This window comes from Aythya ferina, assembly GCF_964211825.1.
Source record: "Aythya ferina genome assembly, chromosome: 27".
Lineage (NCBI taxonomy): Eukaryota > Metazoa > Chordata > Aves > Anseriformes > Anatidae > Aythya > Aythya ferina.
This window is the reverse complement of record NC_140310.1, coordinates 1,607,223-1,617,910: the sequence shown is the minus strand read 5'-3', so window position 1 is coordinate 1,617,910 and position 10,688 is coordinate 1,607,223.

Below are 10,688 nucleotides of genomic sequence, written 5' to 3'. Positions count from 1 at the left end.
TAAAGCCTTCAGCATTTTGCTCAATCCATTCTGCCCCATTGCTCAAGCTCAGTCCATGACCTTTTCCATACCAAATCCTACTTACTCGTGGTGCAATTATTTGGTCATTGTATGAAGCTTCATGCTTGGAAAGCATTTTCTTCTGGTTCTCAGCATAAAATCTTAATTAATTGTGACAGGCAGCACAGATACAACAGAACACACATTTCTGGACACCAGAAGCAAGCAGCTGTTGAAGAATCATCATCAGAGCTGTTCCCTCCAGCTACTGAGCACTGCTTTATACCTTTAATTAAATAGTGGTAAACACTGATACGAGCTATATAGTTTTTTCCTTAATTCATTTACTGCACTAGCCCTTTCCACCTTTGAAGCATCATCTCCATTTCCTTCTTTCTTCCAGGAAGTGATTTTGGAAAATAAACAAAACAAAACCATAATTTGATTTCCAATAGCAGAAGTCTACTTGTCTTGAGCAGGAAAATCATTCCTGCCCTGTAGTGGCTCCTCACTTTTCATATTGCCAATTCAAGTGCTAATACCTCTCTCCCCATCTGCTGCTATTAGGAATTATTCTTTTTTCCATCTTTCAATGACTGAAGAGCTGTAACACTAGCGTTTTCATACCCAAACCTCTCACCTCTCATTTGATTTGGCCAACACATCTCTAGATCCGTTTATAAAAATTTTAACCAAATTTGAGGCTAGCGCTCTTTATAGTCATCAACATGAATTGTATTTTGGGAAGGGGCACAGGAAAGAAGAGAACAACTGCAGCTGAAATAGATTAACTACCTTTCTGAAAGCAGCAGGATGGCAGGGGATAGTTTAGTGTATGCTAATCACTTTGGGTAAATTTTCTTTATGGAAAAGTTTCTATCCACTTCACGCTCAGTTCGATAGAAAGGCTTTCCCATGCATCGCTACCAGTCCAATCCAAACTCATGATAGCACAGAGCTTCACCCCCAACCCTGCCAGCTGCTGCATCTGTCTTTAGACCAAGAATGTTGCAGGTTTGTGTGGTTGTTTTACCTTGCTAGGTAGCACCACCACAACCACTATCTCTTCTGAGGAAAGGGAGTGAGGAGGGGAAGAAGAAAAGGAAAGAAAGAACTCACAGGTTGAGAGAAAGATAAATTAATTAAAGGAAAAATAATTACTAAGGAAAAATATTATTAATTAAACAATTTAACTAAAGGGAAAAAATTGAAAGGGGAAAAGAGGAAAAAAAGCAACAATCAAAAGCTGCGTGGAAGTGCAGAGGAAAGAAGTTACTCTCTACTTCCCACAAACATGCAATGCTTGACCACGTCCTTGAAGTAGGGCCTCAACGCATGTAGCCGTTGTTCTGGAGGACAGACGTTTTCACAACGAGAGCCCACCCCTCCCCTCTTCTTCCTTTTTGCACCTTTTATTGCTGAGTGTGACATCAGATGGTATGGAATATCCCTTTGGTTGGTTTAGGTCAGCTGCCCTGGTGATGTTCCTTCCTTGCTTTTCGCCTACCCCTAGCCTGCTGGCTCTCAGGGGGGTTAGAGGGAGTCCTGATGCTGTGCCAGTATTGCTCAGCAGTAGACACCACACTTGTGTTGTCACACTGTTTTAGCTACAAGCGCAGAGCACAGCACTGTCTGGGCTGTTGCAGGGAAAGTTAACTCCATCCCAGCCAGACCCAGTATAACCTCCACCTCTTATTCCATAACATTTGTGTCACTCTCAGGTCCAATGTACTTTAGCATATAAGTATTCTCATCACCATTGTTCCTTGCCCTTTAACAGATTGATAGGTAGGTACATCTTTTCATTCTATAGGTCTTTCTCAAAATCATTCATAAGAACTGGTGATGATTTAGTCTTTATCTGCCAGAGCAGTCACTTAGGGCAGGCAGAGTTGGATTTCTTGGATTTCTGGATGCCAGCACCAGCTTAGCTCGAGTTGTTGATGCACTTGCCTGGTTCCTTGCAAAGCTGACCTGTCGTTGATCCTGCAGTGTCTTCCTACTACGTATAACTTAGATTACAGATTAGTTTTCTCCCAAGGTTAAATCTCCTCGAGGCACGCACCTGATATCCCCATTCTTTTGCATTACCCACCAGGTATACCCCGGTCCTTGGGGGAAGACCATCCCACAAGTGGGTTTGCCTTTTCCCGAGGCAGAAGCAACCCACACTGCCTTCCCCATCCACTTCCCTACGTACACTACAGGGACTTTAGCTCCTCTCACCATGTGTAGGGGTTTTGTTTCAGCAGGACTAGCATGGTTGTCAGACCCTTTGTTGTTAACTAGCCAAGTAGATCTGGTAGATTTATGTCCCATTGTTTCCATGTCCCAGCACCCAATGCTTGTAACATGGCCTTTAACAGTCCATTGTACCTCTCAGCCTTCCCAGAGGCTTGTGGGTGGTAAGGGATGTGATACACCCACTCAGTGCCATGCCTCTTGGCCCAGAAAGTGACAAGATTGTTTCGGAAATGACTCCCATTGTCGGACTCAATTCTCTCTGGTGTTCCATGATGTCACAGCACTTGCCTTTCCAGGCCCAAGATAGTGTTTTGGGCTGTGGCATGGTGTATGGGATGTGTTTCCAGCCACTCAGTAGTTGCTTCTCCCATAATATGTACCATTTGCCTTGGCAGGTTTGTGGGAGTGGTCCGATATAGTCAATTTGCCAGGCCTCACCATATCGAAACCCTATCCACCTCCCCCTGTTCCAGGGAGATTTTACCCTCATGACTCTCTTGATCAGAGCACAGTTTCACGCTCATGGGTAACCTGTGTGATGGCCTCAATGGTCAAGTCCACCCCTCGATCACAAACCCATCTGTACGTGACATCCCTCCCCAGATGTCCTGATGTTTCATGGCCCCATTGAGCTACAAACAGCTCACCCTTATGTTCCCAGTCCAGGTCCACCTGAGTCACTTCAATTTTTGAAGCTCAGCTACAGGGTAACAGCCCAGATACGTTTACCTCTTCGCTGACAGTTGCTTTGTTTCTATTGCTGCAGCCACCCTGCAGAGCATTTGCCACCATCCATGAGTCAGTGTAGAGGTAGAATAATGGCCTCATATGCTGTATCTCCTTTTCAGTTGGGGTGCAATGGGCTTATGGTCCTCAATAGCCCTGTAGCCCCAGCTCCAGAACCCCAGAGTTTTATTTTTTTTTTTTGTTTTTTTTTTTCCTCTGGCCAAAAAAAAAAAAAAAAAAAAAAAAAGGAGAAAGTGTGTTTTGTACTGCTGATCTGGTATGGACCTGCAGCAGCCCAGTGCAGTTTGCTAAAATCTTCAGTGCTCTTTGCACATCAGAAGCACCAGGCTCCATTAAAAGGAAACAAGAGGGGAAAAATTATTTTGGGAAAGTGTACTCCGTATTTTCCTGCAGAATAGTAACAGATAATAATACACCTGGGTGCCAAAATACTCCTTGGGCAATTAGAGGCTCCACAATACAAACACACCCAAAGCTCTGAGCCTCCTTGAGCACCAGTGTCTGAAGATGCTTAGCCTTTCTAAAAATCCCCTTTTTAGCAACTCTGTACAGAAAACACACTTTATCTGCTGGAAGATTGTTTTCCAGCAGCTTTAATATTTCCACTACAAAATAACAGAGATAAATCCCAGCCAGGCGAGTGAGCTTGAAACAAAATACATGTGCAGAAGAGATCTGCCAAGGAAGAGGACTTTTTCCAGTTGTTTTGGGGTAGAACAATACCAGACAATTAAATCACAAGAAGCCCAGACTTTAAAAAAACAGTCAGTGGTTTATATACTAAAAAGACCATGAGAAAGAGCAGTATTCCTCAGCTAAAAGCATCTCGTGCAGCTTTTATTAGCACAGCTCACTCTCTGGCCCCTGGGGTTGGAAGACTGAAGTTTTGAATGGAAATAGCCTTCTGCAAAGAAGCATCTCTCAAGTGCTCTGGCAAAAGCCAATTTGAATCTCACTTAATATTGTATCCTTGCAAATAGAATGAATTAAGTGGTTCTGGGAACTGAAAATAGTTTAATTAGTTACTGTTTGGTTTAGGGCCAGATCGTTAATTCATTGACAGCTAGGGAGAGCAGCTAGCAAAGCAGATTTCACTGGAAGCAGATTTTCACTGGATCTTCTGTAACCACAGATATCACGAAGACAGCACCATTGCAGTTACCAAGAGGCATTTGCAGACCAAACTCCTCTGCATCCGCCGTCTAGATTGGGCTTGCCAAGGCCCACCAGCCCCAGCGACATTAATAAACTATTAATAAACTTTACAACCCTACAGTTAAAATCACCCAGTTTACAAGATCAATCAAAGCCAAACTAGCAGCAAGCCACAAGACTTGCATTAAACTCTTTCCATTCAGTATTGCAAGCATGTGTTCTCAATTTACCTTCCTGTACACCTCCCCAGCTCCACAGCACTTGGCTGGGTGTTGCTGTTTCCATACCAGCAAAGAAAAAAAAAAAAAAAAAACTATCTTTTTTTCAAGGGGAAAAAAAATACTTTCTTCTCCACATGTACACAGTCAGTCTCAACCTTAGCCTTCATCCCTACCACCTACTTCAAAGCTTCACAGGCAGGTTTGCTGCAAAAACAAAGCACTTTGGGCTGCCAGTGGGCCACTGCATAAAGTCCCCAACCCAGGAGCAACCTTCAGGCATTATGACATGCTGGCAGGTAGCTTGATGGCAAAGCAGCAAAGAGTGAAAAGTCCAATGGGGTATTATGGTTTCCCCTCACTCCTCTGCTAGGTATCATGAGTGTGCTCAAACAGGGACCCAGTGCAGTGGGGAACTGCTGTTTTTGAAGATGCTCAAAGCCACTAAGACAGAGACCTGACCATCCAACAGCCCAGCTTCAGGACCTTCAGGGACTTTCCCACCCAAACAGTTAGCAATCATCCTAGGGAACAACTGGAAATGGCTTCCCTGGAGCTGTTTTTACATAATTCACATTGTTCATCCACTTAATGATGCATGTCTGAGCAGGTCCTCCAAGGCCCTTCCAGTTGTTCTCCCATGGAAAAGGAGGAGCACTTCTTGTGTAGCAAACCTGGAGGAACTATCTCCATGCTGCATTTGAGCTTGGCCTCAGGAAAGAAACCTAGGTCCAGGGGGAGGAAGAAGGTGAGAAAACGCAGGGTTTTGAACCATCCAGTGTGGAGGAATGGTTAAGTGAAGTAGGTCATGTGAATGTTGAGCAACTAGGAGGTCGCGAGTTAACAAAGTATCGAACGCAGCTCATATGAGTCTGAGAAAGTACGTAAATGAGTCTGAGAAAGCACGTAAGATCTGGGAGGTTTCAGGTACAAGAACATGATATCTGTTGGTGGTCTGGGAAAGTACTAACTGTGTTATTTCGGTTGATGGGAGTGAGAAACTAGCTGATAAAATAAAGAAATGCACTAACCAATCATGAGCTTAGCTTTTGCAATATGTATGAGCTAATTATATTGAATTAGATAAAAGACGACTGAGCTATCCAATAAATCGAAGTTCACTGATCACTCATATTGAGCGTCTGTGTCTTCCTTCCGTCGACAACAAATGTCCTCGCAACAATCCAGAAAGCCTACAGTTACCAGCTTTTGAATGCAAAACAGAACAACCAGGATCCAATGCCATGGGAAAACACCCAAGAGAAGACAATTACAAAGAGCCCATAGACAGCACAGCAAGCAGGCAATGAGTTTGGTTTCATCTATCATTGGCCACCCATGACTCCTTACCTGCCCTGATTCACAGCCATGGTGGCTGGTCTCTTCTAAAGCCCAAAACCCCACGTTCAAGATCCACATGGGTTGTGACTATCACTGCAGTCTATTTCCCAAGGGAGGAGAGGCAAAGCCAGATGTTTTGAATGCAACATGACAGAGGTGGGAAAAACAAAACAAAACATACAAACCTACCAGTTCCCAGAAGATTTTGGGGGAAGAAAGAAGAGAAAATGCATCTCCCCCAGGGTTGAAGCATACCTTCGGGACAGGTCCACTCTGGGGCACCCACAGCCAGGGTTTGCATGCTTTGCTTATCAGCATCCACCCCTTGCAAGGTGAGGAGGAGCGTTGCTAGGACACCTGTACCAGGCTTCAGCAATTTCAGGCTGATGATGTATAAGAGAGCTGCAGGAGGCTCTGAGAAGGAGAGGCAGAAATTAAGAAGTAAGGTGCTGGGGAGAGGTGCAACCTGCCTGGAGGAGCCCAGCACCCAGGGCCATACAAATGCTGGTTCAACTTCTTTCCACAGGGAATTGCCTTTTCGGTTTGGGACAAAAGACCCAGAAGCAGGCTGGCCAGATTTTGCATACTGAGGCATCTGCAAAAGCAGCACCAGCTCCACCTTCCTCATACTGCAAACTGCACACAGACTATGTTTGATCCCACTTTTCCCTTGAACAATGTCGCCAGCAAACAGAGAAGGGTGAGGGGCAAGCCTTCTGTCCTCTACTCCCCCTCTGGATTTCTCTCCATAACTCATTATAGAATCACAGAATTTCTAGGTTGGAAGAGACCTCAAGATCATCGAGTCCAACCTCTGAGCTAACACTAACAAGTCCTCCACTAAACCATATCCCTAAGCTCTACATCTAAAAGTCTTTTAAAGACTTCCAGGGATGGTGACTCCACCACTTCCCTGGGCAGCCTGTTCCAGTGTCTAACAACCCTTTCGGTAAAGAAGTTCTTCCTAATATCCAACCTAAAACTCCCCTGGCACAACTTTAGCCCATTCCCCCTCGTCCTGTCACCAGGCACATGGGAGAACAGACCAACCCCCACCTTGCTACAGCCTCCTTTAAGGTACCTGTAGAGAGCAATAAGGTCGCCCCTGAGCCTCCTTTTCTCCAGGGAGAAAATTAATGCAGTGAGATAATGTTACAGCTTTCATAGCAAATTGTCCGTCCAAAATGAGCCAGCTCATTTGATGCAAGGCTGGTAGGAATTAGCCCCAGGCATGGGTAAATGCTTCATACCCTGAATCCTGCCTGGAGTCAAAGTCCTGCAGTCCCACACTACTGCTGCCAGCTCCAAAGTTCAAAGCCGAGACATTTTGTCTGGGACAGGGGAAAAGGCTTTTGAACTTCCACAAAGATTTTTCAAAGAACACAAAGCTGGATTATTCACCCACATTCCCACATCCAAAGCTTGCTTAGGTTGGATGTGTCAACGCTGAAATAATAATTAATATTAAGCCTGGGTTTGAACCTTCTTTCACCTGACATGGAAAATAAAGAAAAAAGGCAAATGAAGAGCTGGAGATGAATGAACCCTGCAGCATACCATCCCTAGCATCTTTTAGGGATGTGGGAAGCTAAACTGAAAAGAAGCTCCAGCAGGAAACACTTTAGGTATTTCTGGTGAGGTCCTGAATTTAAATTAAATAGCAAAATGAGACGTGCTGGATTAAGCCAGCAAATAATTGCCAGCAGCTGGGAGAGGTCTGCTCAGCAGCCCCCAGGTACATGGCATTTCAGTAACAGCATTCACAGATAAAGCAAGCCCCACCAGTATCAGTTTTGGATGGCTCTTTCAGTAACCTGTTATCAGTCCCCCCCCCCCCAGACAGCACAGTCTTCTCCCTCTGCTTATCTCAGTGTCATATACTGCATAGCAGCAAATAAAACCTTTTAATTTATTTTGCTATTGTTTTTTCTTTTGTTGTTTTGTATAATTCCAGTTATTTTCTCCTCTTCCTCTCCAGAATTAAGGACTACTGCAGGCAGCTTTGGAGTCAGTGGTATGGGTGGGTTGACTACATCATGAGGTAGGGTTTTAAAACTGTCCCCTGCTGCATAGCCCTGGGCACATCTTTGACTCCTCAGGATGTTTTCTTACCTGGCCACTGCTCCCCCAGTTCATGACTTTCTATGCTGGCCATTTCCCCATACTTGTGTTTGTTAAGGCTCTGATTTTGGTGGCTGTACAAAGCTCAAGCATGGTTTGGTGTGTTTTGCCCATCACTACAGTCTCTGAGTTCCTCAGTGACCTTACACGGAGCTCTAAGATTGCACCACCACCCTGTCTTTTATTGTCGTGCTCCTGAAGCCTGGAGATATTGCAGTTGCACAAAGACTCTGTTGCAATGGAAATGATGCAATGCAGCAGCTTTAAGGACTTTTAAAGCCCATGTAGGGGCTTAAATCCACAAGCAAGAGCTGCACTGGCCTGGGAGGCTATGGAAGCTCCAGCAGCACCCAAAAAATGCAGATTACTTCTTATTCACCTGCTTAAGAGCTACATTGCTGACTGCCACTGTGCAATGCAGCTCTAGCAGAGGCAGGCGGTGACTTAGCCCACAAACATCCAAAAACATCCCCAGAATCCTCATGTCTAAGGATACCATTTAACACACTAATTCTGTAAAGTCAGGAAATGTAAAAAACTGCTCTGAAGAGCTTTTAGAACATTTCATGTTTCTGTAATGCTGCCTTAAACAGACCCACAACCAGTTCACCTCACCCAAGCACAATCTTTCATCTCCAGGGAAATAAAGCCCCTCTCCCCCAGCTAAAGCCACTCCAAACAAGTAGGCTTCACACGCGCCCTACTAAGAAAAAAATTAATAAAATAAAACTTGTATTTATCAATCCACCCCTATTCTTTAGCCTTGAAGGCGTTAAGCACGGAGCTATCTAACTGCAGAAGAGCGCTCATTAAACAAAAAAAAATCCTCAGCCTGGGAAACACCAACCATTTGCAAAACATGGCCTCAAAAATAGAGAGGAAGCTGTGCTCAATTTAAAGCCAAGGCAATATTATCATGGGTAAGGTAGGGAAATTGGAGAAGAGCTCACTTGCTCACATACACACATGCAAACCACTTGCAGGAGGCAGCTTGTTTGTGAGTCTTTTATATTGTAAGATGTCCAAACTAATAATGAGTAGTTGCTTGGCAAAGTGAGCTATTTCTGCGGAGGGACAGCTGAGTATCCAGACACCACTTGGTGCCACGGAAAATGGCTTGTGCAGCTCCTTGCTGTCTCCTCTGTGTGCACATTGACTTAAGGATGAGACACATTCCTCCACTGTTTGAGGGATAAACCAGGGCTCCCTTTTAAATCCAGCTGTTTTAGGAAAAGATGTTATTGCCTTGCTGGGTGCAAGCTTGCTATCCCCCACTGGTGCCATACCCAAAATCTAAAACACAGCTTGATCTGCCTGCACTTTTTTTACCCACGCAAGAAACCATGCAAACTCCTCTATCAGCAGCCTGCAATTTGCTGCCCAGTTTGGTGCTTAGGACCAGCAGCCATGTTTCTGGGAGAGAGCAAGTCTTAAATCCATCACTGCTGTCACTTGCACCTGGCTTTGTACAATGGGGAGACACGGTCCAACCCCTTGGCCAGGGTGGAGGAGCTGAAACTGTAGAGGCTGCAAAAAGACCAACTCTGATGGTTTCTTTAATGATGAGGCTTGTTTTTCCTCACAGATAACTGCGCTTTGTATATGAGCAACATTGTTATGCTGGCCCAGGGGACTCTGCAGGGAAACCTATAGTCAAGGAGGTTCCTGTTCTTCTGAAAAACATAACAGGAAAAGTCAAGGTTTTCTCCATCAGACAATTACAAAGCCCTTTTCTTTGCTCTGAAAGGGCCGGAAACATGTGAAGGTATACATGCGCCCATGGGAAAAGGAAGGAGGGGGCTTGTTGGAATAGTCCATTACATTCACCAAGAATAGTGCTGGCTTCTTCACAGGGACCTGCAAGCATTAATTAGTCATCACAAGTTTGCAATAGTGTGTTTGTTTTTGCCAAGTAACAAATTCATCTGCTCTCGCTCATGTGGGTTTTCTATGCCCCTTCCGTAGCCTGCTTTAGTCAAGATGCTAGGTTGCATTTCAATTCCTTGCACGGCAGCAGCACAAGAAAAAATAGTTAGTTCCTTCCAACACGAATGTGCAAAGGCATTGCCCTCTTTTTCCTAATGGAAAAGCTGAGGAAGGGACATGGATGTGATCTCTCTCTGTTCTGCAGTCATCTTTGGGGTAATACTGCCATCTTGGAGCAGATAAGCAGATTGGAAGGAGTTGGAAAGGGTCTCCTGGAATGGGAAAGGGTTTGCTAAGGTGGGCTGAGATGACTTCTAACATTGTCCCCTCCTGCCAGGGCGTCCACTCCTTGGGTTTAGCCATATTCACAGCAATGCACTTTGGTGAAAGGGAGGTTTGGAATGCAAATGAAGGAGAGGGTTGGAAATACCATTGCCAGCCAGCCTTCCCAGGCCCTGACAGGGTGATCACTCATTCCTCTGCTGCAGTTTTAAGCAATGCTGCCATCGAGTGGTCCATGAGCATCCAGATCCACAAGAAGAGTGCTTTGCTGCACTGGACCCCACTGTGGTCTCTCAGGCAGCCCCTGCTCCCAGGTCTGCTGGAAATGCAGAGGTCCTGGTTGAAATATATCCCCCCATTCACCCATCCTAGAGTTAAAAAGCTCAGTCCCACTTAAACTACTTACCTGGTGTTAAGGACTAGAGATTTTCAGCATCACAGAATCACAGAATGGCTTGGGTTGGAAGGGACCTCAAAGATCGTCTAGTTCCAGCCCCAAGTCCTTTGTGCTTGCTCTTGCTTAAGAGCTCTGCATCCTCCCTTGACATGCACAGAGCTCTGTCGTGCAATCCAAACCCATTTTTTCCCCAGAGTTTGGTGAGTTGCAGCTTCACCTGGGAGTGGTTCCTCAGCTGGACATGTCCAACTCAGAGC